The 13,024-nt window shown below is 37.3% G+C and overlaps 1 long non-coding RNA gene across 1 annotated transcript; it reads left to right on the top strand.

Annotated features, from left to right (window-relative positions):
- Positions 1-4,175: 4,175 nt before the first annotated feature.
- LOC121366636 lies at positions 4,176-12,289 on the top strand. Its single transcript, XR_005957188.1, has 3 exons — positions 4,176-4,257; positions 5,228-5,431; positions 12,184-12,289. It is a non-coding gene; the product is annotated as an uncharacterized LOC121366636 (long non-coding RNA).
- Positions 12,290-13,024: the final 735 nt, after the last annotated feature.

Below are 13,024 nucleotides of genomic sequence, written 5' to 3'. Positions count from 1 at the left end.
CGAATTTTATTCTAATGTGGCGGCCACCACCACCACCACCACCGCCACCACCACCGCAGCAGCAGCCACCACCACCACCGCCGCCTCCACCACACCAACTGCCGCCGCCACCCTCACTACTACTACTACGACATACCCTACACTGAGGGATCTTTTAAACCCTGCCAAAAAAACGGGATATGTAAGTATGTTTACTAAAAAAAAACACTACCTGACGGTTCTTGTAAAACCGTGCTGTTTTATTTTTGTTGTCTTTCATATAATTAAGGTCCAGAGGATGATATTTGTTATAGGTACGTCAGAAGTAGTCGGAGTGGGTGAGGACATGTTCTCTCTATACCACTACAATGTCTAGACATGATTTTATAACATGGTATTAAACTGAAAATCGTGTAATTATTACATATATATTAAGCTAACATTTATATTAACTTTTTTGAGAGCATCAAATTTGAAAAACTATTTCTTTTTCCAGAGACAGAAGAGAACTGATTGAAGACCTAAACAATTTAATTTTACAAATGCAAAAAATAAAATAAAAACTATAAAAAAAAATAAAAAAAATAACAGGTCTATGGGTATGATGCCTTGTCAGTGACAATAATCAGGGCACATTCGCATATATCTGTTATTAACAATTCGACTGAACCACCTTTACGTGATCTACGATTCGCCCGCTATCCTGTCAACGTATTATTTGTGCCGACAAGGACAACGCTCTAGATTAAACACATATTTTTTTCAGGAAATAAGTGTATGATTTAAAAATATTTATTCAAATATAATACTCATTATATATATATATATATTGTAGTAATATCCATATTTTTAAAACTGTATTGATCTTAGTTTACGTTTAGTTAGCGCCCTTATTTGCTTGCATGAAAAAACGATTGACGTGTCACTCACTAATGCGTAAAAATAAACATTCAGACGACACTTCTTACTGTGAACGTAAACAAACGGTAGGGTTTATTTTTAAAAAAGGTGAAATGACACGACTTAATAAAGACAACGACTCAACAGGGTGAGAGTATTTATTTTCTGTCTATCATTTTTTGAATGACGTCAGTCATTGAATGACGTTGCATACAAGAACAACTGCTTCCGTGTTTAGAACACTTTCAATGTCAATTTGTTATTTATTTGAAGAAAGAACGATTTTCAAAAAGTACCATTTGTTAAACGTTGTCCACCACCGTAAACACATAGTTCTTCAAACTAAATCAGAATAAGAAAATTAACTTACAATTTTCAAGTCTTGATCCAGTCGATTTCTAACAGTGACAAAATCTCTCACAATGATCCAAATGAATCTTCTTCTAACAATGACGAAATATCACAAACGAATAACAATGACGTAGTAGATCCAATAATAATAGTTTTCGGCGAGCGAATGATAATGAAACCGGATCTAGCCTTTTTATACTCTTCGTGCCAGTCTAAGTAGGTCAGGGGTCGGTCTAAGTAGGTCAGGGGCCGGTCTAAGTAGGTCAGGGGCCGGCCTAAGTAGGTCAGGGCCGGTCTAAGTAGGTCAGGGGCCGGTCTAAGTAGGTCATGGGCCGGTCTAAGTAGGTCAGGGGCTGGGTCAGTAGGACGAGGTCACGTGATGTAATCAAGGTCACGGAAAGTAGGTCAAGGTCACGGAAAGTAGGTCATGGGGCCCAACAGGCCTGGGTACTACTGCATGCGACGTTTACTACCCTCATTTCCGACGTCTATTTTCACCACAGTTGCTCAGAATCCAGAAACAAAAGAAACATCTAAAAGTCACTTTTTTCGATTTGCTGTCACATGCAATATTTCACTGACAAATGGTTGATCACCAGTAATCTTTGACTCGTGCACGACATCAATATACCTACCGAATGTAATTTTATTCAAGTTATAAAATGTAAACATTGAAAAAAAACCTGTTCATCGTATCGCCGCCATTTTGTTGTTTTTCTCCCAAATATTTGTTCCTCTAATACTAATATTAATAGAGTGCCAAACGGTAACCAGTATTTTTTATTAGTTTAAAGGTTGCAAGCCACCATTTACGTTTGCAAAACTTGAAAATTGGAAATTATTAATTTAATTTATAAAATATCAAATAAATTGAAAAAAAATAAAAATAATAATAATAAATATAATTAAATACATAATATCATGGAATAGATAAATTTAACTAAGTATCTAGATAGAAAAATTACTAATTTGGTGTGGTGTGGGTGGGGTGGAATTGTATGTCTTAACCTATAATACATGTACAGTTTATGCTAATAAAGGTTTGTTTCTTTTTTGAGGGGTTTGTTGTTGTTGGGGTTGTGTGGGGTTTTTTTTTGGGGGGGTGGGGGTGGGGTGGGGGGTGGAGTGGGTGGGAGAGGAATTCACATTTATAAGTAAATAAATATATACACATTTAAAAGAGATACAATATTAAAGGGACATTCCTGAGTTTGCTGCAATTTTTAAGATGTTATCGACTAACATATACTTTTTAACGATTGTAATTGCATATCAAATATATTTTTCTGCATAAAATATTAGTGGCTGTATATTAAAGGTACGTCTTATCGTTCTAAGATTGGTACTAGGTTAAATTTCATTTTATTTCCTAAAATATTGTTTTTTCGTACGTACGAAATTATTTGAAGACAAAATCCAGTTTGGGCTTCTTAGAAATATTAAGACGACCATAAACACATTGAATATACAGACACTGATATCCTAAACAAGAAAATATATTTAATATATAAGTTTAATCGTAGAAATATTTTATTAGTCGGAAACATCTTACAATGGAGCAAACTCAGGAATGTCCCTTTAATTTGTTTTTAATGCCGTTAATTGTTCTAATAGGTAACATGGATAGTTTTTATTTTTAAATATTAATAAGTAACTTTATTCTAAAGTGATGATTTTTTTTTTGCATGTTTTTCTAAACATACCATAAAATATGCCCAATAAGCATGTTGTGTAAATTGACAAATTGATTTAACATGATCTTAGTAAAATGTATATTAAAAAGTTAATTATTTCAATTTAATGGGTTTTTTTGTTTTATAAACAGTTAAAATTGGGCAAGTGAATTTTTCACCATTAACAGTAAATTTTCAAATCCACTGGTCCCACGGCAAGTGAATTAAAAAAAATAAAGCTAGAACGCCATGTACATGGAACGCTTGTAACTGACCAATCACATTCAAGGATAGAAATGTGAGTCATACTTCCAATCTTGGGCCAACTATTACGCCAACTATATGCATTACTAGTGGACTACATTGCACACTTCTGGGGTAACTGATTCCGGCCCATAGAGCCCCCCCCCCCCCCCCGTGCCCCCCACTACTGAGTGCCTGTAGCTCTCGATACCCCCCCCCCCCCCCAACTCTTACTCTGACAGTTCCAACGCCTTCTAGTACTTCATTTTGCAACCGCTGCCTATGGGCAACCTAGGGAGACATTTCAACGCCATCTAGGTCCCCGTAACGAGCTACTCTCGGCTTAATAAATTCCAAAACTGTATACGTAGCTCCCTTCTTTACTATATCGGCAGACCGTTCAAAAATGCGCCTAATTTCCTTCTCATAAATGCGCACCATTTCTCTTTGGACTCATACTTCGGGACTCAAAATTCCATAGCACCAAACCACCCCTCCGCCTGTTACCGATCACGGTCGGACTGCAGATGCTCCCTAGCTTGCACCTGACAGTGCAGGCGGTTCACCCTTCACCCTCCCCGCCCCTTTCCTGTCCTGGATGGAGGAACCGGCTGAGGCCGACACCTGCGCCCAGGGCAGGCGTGCGCTACAACAGTTTGTTCTGAATGTGCACGTTAAACTCTCTGACCTGACCTGACCCGATTGTAGCAAACAAAAATTCAGTGTTCTGTAAAGAATTCAATTACATCTTATTGAAAACACTTATTTGATATTGTTGGCACGTTTTATTATTTTTTTATTTTTTTATTTTTGCAAATGTAATAAATAAATCCCAAATTAACAAATATCAACTAAAAAAAAAAGGTTCTTTGGCAGCCATGACAGATAACGCGAGAATCTCATGAGAATTTGATGTCACATGAATGGGAAAACACCCATTCACGGAAATGTACTACAAATTGTCGTCTGCTACTTTCCCGATTTTCGTAATTGTGCTATTTGCGAGTTATGTCCCTTGTGGGTAGGTATTTTATATTTCCGGTCCAATCCGTAAACGTCAGAACATGGGGAAATATTATTGTTGCATGACAAATTGTCATAATTTTCAGGGGTAAGATCGGCAAATTTAACAAAAAAGTTACTTTGCACAAACTGCCAAAAGAAAAAGAATCTAGAAGGGCCTGGATTATAGCTATAAGCCGGAAATACTGGAAACCAACAGCGAGAAATTGTTCTGACCATTTCAAAAACGGTGTCGGACCTAACTTTTTTGCGAAAAAGATACCCACTGAAAATTTAGCGCAGAGAAAGAAATGTTTTATTTAACGACGCACTCAACACATTTTATTTACGGTTATATGGCGTCAGACATATGGTTAAGGACCACATATTTTGAGAGGAAACCCGCTGTCGCCACATAGGCTGCTCCTTTACGACAGGCAGAAAGGGATCTTTTATTTGCGCTTCCCACAGGCAGGATAGCACAAACCATGGCCTTTGTTGAACCAGTTATGGATCACTGGTCGGTGCAAGTGGTTTACACCTACCCATTGAGCCTTGCGGAGCACTCACTCAGGGTTTGGAGTCGGTATCTGGATTAAAAATCCCATGCCTCGACTGGGATCCGAACCCAGTACCTACCAGCCTGTAGACCGATGGCCTAACCACTAGGCCACCAAGGCCAGTCTGAGAGTGAGATTTCATTGTAATGGCATCACTCGTATATATGTTTCACTTTTGTTGACATTCTCTTGGACTACAGGTGCAATTGCTTATTCCTTGTGTTTCGACAATGTAAATCAAAAAGTGACGACAAGACATCAAACGAGAGAGAAGCACAACAAGATGTACACCATGGTACAAGGTTGTGCAGCTTTAGACAGAGTGCCAACGCTGCGTCTCTCATATGACAAGATCCCTTGCTGCTAATTGAAAAGAGTAGCCCATGAAGTGGCGACAGTGGGTTTCCTCTCTCAATCTGTGTGGTCCTTACCCATATGTCTTATGCCATATAACTGTAAATAAAATGTGTTGAGTGCATCATTAAATAAAACATTTCTTTCTTTCTTTCATATGACAAGCCATTGCCACAAGACATTCTCAACATTCCACTGACTTCATACTTGCCCACCGATATGGAGGAAGTGGATTTGAGATCTGAAATGACAACAATGGTCATACGGGTTCTTTGTGAGAACATACTTATGTTTCATCATTTGAGCAAAGAGATAACAGCTCACATCAAGCACAGATATTCAAAAGAGAGTTCAAAGAAAAGCATTCTGGTGAGTAATTTAATGTTGTATAAACCAATTGTGGTAATCAAGTCATAAGTGATTAAAAGTTTGGTAAAATAGGAATATTCAAAAACTAATAAACTAGGAATATTCTAAATAATGTCAAAAATAGCCATTCCAAGAATATTGCAAATAGTGTCACATTATAGTAGCAAACACCACATGACAAATAATGTCAAGTTAATAATAGCACTAATTTGTAAGTACCCTAAATTTATTACAAACAAAAACAATGCATATTCAACGATATATAATGCACATTATTGCTTAATGTCAACAATGAAAATATATCTGTATTCTTATTGGTCCAAAACCAGTCACATGACCTTCCATAACTAATGATATTGCCCTGAGAGATGGTCCCACTGGTCCATCAAAAGTGATAATGCCCTGACAAATGAAAATAAAGATGAGACATAATTATATCCAATTAATGAGTAGGTTACATAATGCAAGTCAACTGCTAATTCTAATCTAAACAAGCACAAACTTGTGACAAAACTCTTTGCTGTCCTTCAACAAAAAGATAACATCTTGAGTCAATACTGAGTTTAATTCCGCAAATACGACAGAAACAAGGTCGGTAATCGTCAAATTGTGTAAGGAATATCTCTCAGATTTAGAAACGTACATGATGCATCAAAATGCAGTTGGAATCTATATTACAAATAACAAAAAAATGCATATGGAGGTAATCGGTAACTCTTCAGTATTAATTGTATGTTCAGATTTATCACATTTTGTGTTTTATTTTGCTGTTAATATGATTTTGAAACTCTTCCTGGTTATAATGTCTCAAATTTGATTTTTGTCTTGGTAATGTTTCAACTGTTTATTTCCATATTAATCTGCATGTCATACAACGTAATAGGATTCTGTGTCGTCACTAAATCCCATGTTTTAACACATTGAGGGAAATTATAAGCGTTAGCGTATTTCGATTCTGATAAACAAAGCAGGAATGTATGAGTCTTATGGATGACATTATGTAATAAAACAATTATTGACCACATTTCGGGCAATATCGGGTGAGATATCTCGCCTGCAGTAGTCAGAAGGTTAAGTAGACTTTCCCATCTAAAATCAGAAATCTGACCAACGTAGTTCCAAAGAAAAGAAATTTCTCACTTAACTGAGACGTAGGCGAAAGTTTCCGTTAAAATACCGTAACTAGTCAAACTATAGTAATTATGCACCTGTGTGCCAGTCATATATCCATTTACAGGAAAAACCATTACCACGCTCCCAGGTCATTACTCAGACATTTTGAGTATTGACTTCCCAGCAGGTGTAAAGGGACCTGGAGCAAGGTTCATTTGCTGAATTGCTGGACGTAGCAGTGTGGTATAAAGCGCTTGCTCGATGCGCGGTCGGTCTGGGATCGATCCTTGTCTGTGGGCCCATTAGGCTGTTTCTCGTTCCAGCCAATGCAACATGACTGGTATATCAAAGTCTGTGGTATGTACTGCCCTGTATGTGGGATGGTGCATATAAAATATCCCTTGCTGCTAATCGAAAAGAGTAGTCCTTGAAGTGGCGACAGCGGGTTTCCTCTCTCAATATCTGTGTGGTTCTTAACCATATGTCTGATGTCATATAACTGTAAATAAAATGTGTTGAGTGCGTCGTTAAATAAAAACATTTCCTTCCTTTCTTCGATTGCTGAGTTAGGAGGTGTCGTGGGTTGCTGGATCGAACCCCAGTTCAGACAGTAAATTTTCTTTTATTATTTGTTCATGTCAACTGGTACATGATGGAATCAATTTTGTTGACTACACAACTGTTAAATACAACTGATGTTGTCCGTCTTGACTGAAGCTATGGAAACGTGTTCTTAAGCTGTTATTTCTGAGGAAAAAAAATATGGACTCATGGATTTTGAGAATGGAGCCAATTCAGGAGCAAATGAGTCCACTGGAAAAAAATGGACTCCGGAGAAAGAAATCCTTAATGCTACCCCTGCCACATTTGAATGTTTTCCCCTACTTTTATTATATACGCTCAATTTGGGTCCATCTACCACTTTTGGTTTCTTACTCAACTTGGTTTTGTTTTATATTTAGACATTAGCAACATAAACATCCCTTCATAGTTGTTGAAATTGATGATTGTGAAAATGATAGCACATCATTGTCACGGTTAACAAGTGCAGCTCACAAGTGCAGCTCGTGTGAGTAAATTAGAATTGTTATAAACTGGTTATTCCTCTTTGAAATACACGGCATATCATATCATTTTAAATCATTGTTATTTTATTTAGAATCAGTACTTTAACTAAGTCAACAAATGGTCACCTCATTAGAATCCTAGAAAACGTTTTTGAAAAATAGTTATTCTGTCCCGCATGTGTATGGAATGTCTAAAAAGTGTGTCTGTCTGTCTGTGTGTGTGTGTGTGTGTGTGTGTGTGTGTGTGTGTGTGTGTGTGCGTGTTTACAGTGCCTAATAACTTGGGTTATCCAGTTATATCGAGCGCCAGCGAGTGCTTATGACAAGGTGAAATAACCTAAACAGACTGAGTCCCACATGTAACGAATAGGTTCTCCCTACACAGATCACTTCCGGTGAGAGTTCATTCAAGTATTTAATATTTAAAAAATTTTAAAATTAAAAATGATATGTTTAGACCTCAGATGCACATTGTTAATATAATATATTACATTCCAGTCCATCGTGTGTCCTAACGTCGGAACTTAACGATGTTTTTAAATTAACAACAACTAGTGCAACTAAAATGGATTAATATTCGAACGATAGCATATTTTGCTATGTAGTTTTCTTTAAAATTTGCATTAATCACAAGTGATTACTTGAAGCAACACTAAATTACTGTGTGTGTGTGTGCATGTATGTGTGTGTGGCTTTCCTCCTGTCTACTGCTAAGCTAACTAGTTTTCTGCAGGGTCTTTCTGTTTCAAGTAGATTTTTGTTGTGTTGAAACGAGACAACACTTTCTTGAGAAGCATTCTTAAAGCTAATGCATGGTGTGTTAAGCAAGTTTTAATTCCATCAAAAACACCCCTCAAAGTGCTTCCAGGATTCCATGTATTTTTGATACAGATGCCACATAAAAATGTATAAAAGAAAGAAAAAAACTTATTTTTGGGAAGGTTTTCTAAGATACAAACGATATGACCAAGCATATTTAACTGCAGTATCAGAATTAATTTTGGAATGTAAAGAAAACGTAATGTGATAAATTACCACTATATTCAGTTTACAAAGTTACTGACCATAACTTCCGAGGTAGCGTAGTAATGTATCATTTAATGGTAAGAAGTGTGATAATCAAACATATTTTACAGTGCCTAATAACTTGGGTTATCCAGTTATATCGAGCGCCAGTTAGCACTTATGACAAGGTGACATAACCTAAACAGACTGAGTCCCATATGTATCAAATGAGCGTCTTAGCTGAAACAGGTGGAGATAACTCTATTCCAGATGGCGCGACGATCGACAGGGTCCCAGAAACCTGGTTTGTCTCTGACTGGCTTCAGGTTATAAGCGACCAACTGAGTGACTTGAAATTACGTATCAGTTTGTTTTAACAGTAAAGTAATATTTTAAATATCAGAATGCGTTTTTATGCGGCAAAGTGTACCCATGCCAACGTTTTTATACAGTGTCAACACGAACGCATTGAGTATTATACAAAATATATAGTTATTACTTTTACTGTTAATGTCTTTTCCATCATATCTAAGTATATAAAATACTAGACCACCCTGTGTAGGAACGTCCTGTATAGAGCCGTCATCACTATATATATATATTTTTTAATACTACACACGCACACGTTATACCATCGACGTCCCAAACTGCGTTCCCCTAACAACAAAAACACGAATACGATATTTACGGAAATATTATTCAACATTTTTCAGCTACGATACGTGAAACAAAATAGATTTTAATCATTTAACGTAAAAAATCAACAATTTGGATGTAAAACAAATCCATTCTTGTAAACAAAAGTGAAACACCCTACAGTAAACAGGAAAAAGTGCAACGTTTCTATATGAAAAAATATATACAGTTGCCGAACACTTAATTTATTCAATTTTTTTTTTAAGGATAAATTAATTTATCACTTGATGTCAATACTGATAGGCATTACGTCCATACCTGCGCATAGTTTGTAAAATATAATTTTTTTAATGAATTGATTCTAAATTAAAAAAATGTATATACTCAAAATTATTTACAACTGTTATGAATATATTATGAATACTATTCACTACAATAGAGGCACAAAAATGTAGCATACCTTTTGCAGATCGAATATAATAATTGAAAACAAATTCTAGCAACAGGGGTCCTAAAAATCATAAATTCTTTGGCCTTGTTGATCTGGCACGTGTGAGGTCATGTGACACGCACCGAAAGTTAATTCGTCTTTCTCCATTTTAAGTCAATTTCTACGAGTCATGTGGATCCGATATCGGTAATTTTAAGGAATAAACAAAAACGACTTAGTAAATTTAATGGATTTAGGGGTTTGTAAAGTTTTGTATTTAGATACTTACTTTTCTCAACTTTATTGTTTATAAAAAATTTCATATATTTTCTTTATTATTACTGACTTCCACCCTCATATCTCAGTACACATGTAGACAAACGTCAACTGGTAACAACTGGTAACCATTCACTGCAGTGTATACTATAGAACGTCCTGTGCAGAACCATGCTGTGTAGGAACGTCCTGTACAGAGCCATCATCATTATATATATTTTTTAAAACGCACACGTTAAATATATATTATTCTTTTTTTTCGAATATTATCCAAATTATACATATATTTTCTTTATATACAAAATATATATTTATTCCCTTTACTGTTAATGTGTTTTCCACCATATCGAAGTATATAAAATACTAGACCGCCCTGTGTAGGAACAATACAAAATATATATTTATTTCCTTTACTGTTAGTGTGTTTTCCACCATATCTTAGTATATAAAATACTAGACCGCCCTGTGTAGGAACGTCCTGTACAGAGCCGTCATCACTATATATATTTTTTAATACTATTATCCACAATATACATATATTTTCTTTATTATTACTGATTTTACTGACCCCCCCCTCTCTTTTTCCCCCCCCCCCCCCCCCCCCCCCCCCCCCCGATATCTCAGTACACCTGTAGACAAACGTCAACTGGTAACCGCTCACTGCAGCGTATACTATAGACCGTCCTGTGCAGAACCGTGCTGTATAGGAACGTCATGTACAGAGCCGATAAGGTTTTGGTCCGTTATGATCGTGGTATAACAAAGAATGACAAAGCAATGAAAAAATACAGCTATTGTCCGAGTTTGTTGGACCCTGACGAGTGACGCGCCACCTGTTTTATTATCTCCCCTGTTCTGAGCTAAGACGCCCATAGGGTCTCCCTACACAGACCACTTCCGGGTGAGAGTTCATTCATCATGGTCCACTATGGTTCCTAATTGTAACATATGTTGTGGTTCACGTATTCACTTTTAGGAATTGGGGAAGAATTAAAATATATATCGCCAATTGTCGAAAACCGTACGAAATCGAAAACTGTATTATTTTACTTCTTGGTATTTTGTAATGTCTGTGCATGTTCGATCGTTGGCACGACAACAACGTCTTGTCAAGGACGTACACTTAAAACAAATTTCCTTAAAAATGCGAAAAAACAAGTAAGAATAAGTTTTATGCACAATGAAATGTATTATGCAAGTTAATTTGTAACCTTTAATCTTATTAAATGCAATGCAAATGCATGCCTAAACAGCAACAGGTGCCCGACGGAATCCACACACAATCAAACACGTCTGCTAGCACTGCCGATTGAGTAATGACTGGTCACTTCCGGATAGCCACTTTCAGGTCACGTGATTGTCACATGACTTTTCGCGGAGGAAAAGACGATTTTGTGTTGTTGCCATTACATTGATAACGTCCTAGTACGGTTTTCGATAATCATTTTAAAATGACGTTTTCTTACCACCTGGTGCCATTGTTGATGGAACAGAAATAACATGTGATTATATACTTACCTTTGTATACATTTTATTTCTAAATTGAACAAGGTAAACATTAATGTCGTTAAATTGATAGCCTGACATGACTGAGCATGCGCACCAGCCATTTCCTCTTAGTCGTACGGTTTTCGATTAAACGAGGATACATGTATGTTTAATGGTAAGCCTTCTGGTTGTATTTTGCCCATGTTATTTTGTAATATTGTGCATTGACCTTTTGGGACATTGGTGTATAGTGCAAGAGACAGCCGGAGTGAATCGGTTAATGAACCACCTGTTTGGACCAGTACTACAGCCAGACCCATCGGGTAGTTTGACCCAACCATTCGGTTAACATCGTGTACATGTAACTCGGGATTTCATTTTTGGTTCGAGAGTTGCAGTATCTTTCGACCCTTCCGAGTTTGACCCAACTAGATTCTGCTATGTATGTGTCTGTGTGCGTGTGTATGTATTATATATATATTAGGCTTGGGCAAATACAGGTTGAATTTTTATGCCTAGTATTTTCTATGGCCATTTGGGTCACTGAACACGAATCCAGTGGAATTTTTTGTTGACGGCCACATTTTATATCTTGAATTGTAATTTGTTCAAAATAGTGGCCAAATTTCGTCATTTGCCATTAATTAAAAAGTGTTTATGGCATATAATCCGTGTAATAAATCACTGAAAGGCACATACTTTGATAAGGTGATTGAAAAATGTTTCCTTCCTTCCAGGTCAGTGAAATATGAAAAGGGGTGGGATCTTTCTCAGTGGTAGAGTGTGTGCCCAAGTTCTGGGGTCACAGGATAAGGTGATTGAAAAATGTTTCCTTCATTCCAGGTCAGTGAAATATGAAAAGGGGTGGGATCTTTCTCAGTGGTAGAGTGTGTGCCCAAGTTCCAGGTCAGTGAAATATGGAAAGGGGTGGGATCTTTCTCAGTGGTAGAGTGTGTGCCCAAGTTCCAGGTCAGTGAAATATGGAAAGGGGTGGGATCTTTCTCAGTGGTAGAGTGTGTGCCCAAGTTCCAGGTCAGTGAAATATGGAAAGGGGTGGGATCTTTCTCAGTTGTAGAGTGTGTGCCCAAGTTCCAGGTCAGTGAAATATGGAAAGGGGTGGGATCTTTCTCAGTGGTAGAGTGTGTGCCCAAGTTGCAGGTCAGTGAAATATGGAAAGGGGTGGGATCTTTCTCAGTGATAGAGTGTGTGCCCAAGTTGCAGGTCAGTGAAATATGGAAAGGGGTGGGATCTTTCTCAGTTGTAGAGTGTGTGCCCAAGTTGCAGGTCAGTGAAATATGGAAAGGGGTGGGATCTTTCTCAGTTGTAGAGTGTGTGCCCAAGTTCCAGGTCAGTGAAATATGGAAAGGGGTGGGATCTTTCTCAGTGGTAGAGTGTGTGCCCAAGTTCCAGGTCAGTGAAATATGGAAAGGGGTGGGATCTTTCTCAGTGGTAGAGTGTGTGCCCAAGTTGCAGGTCAGTGAAATATGGAAAGGGGTGGGATCTTTCTCAGTGGTAGAGTGTGTGCCCAAATTCCAGGTCAGTGAAATATGGAAAGGGGTGGGATCTTTCTCAGTGGTA

The sequence above is a fragment of the Gigantopelta aegis genome, unplaced genomic scaffold, assembly GCF_016097555.1.
Source record: "Gigantopelta aegis isolate Gae_Host unplaced genomic scaffold, Gae_host_genome ctg6457_pilon_pilon:::debris, whole genome shotgun sequence".
NCBI lineage: Eukaryota > Metazoa > Mollusca > Gastropoda > Neomphalida > Peltospiridae > Gigantopelta > Gigantopelta aegis.
The sequence above is the reverse complement of the archived record's forward strand: the minus strand, read 5'-3'. Positions and strand labels throughout refer to the sequence as shown.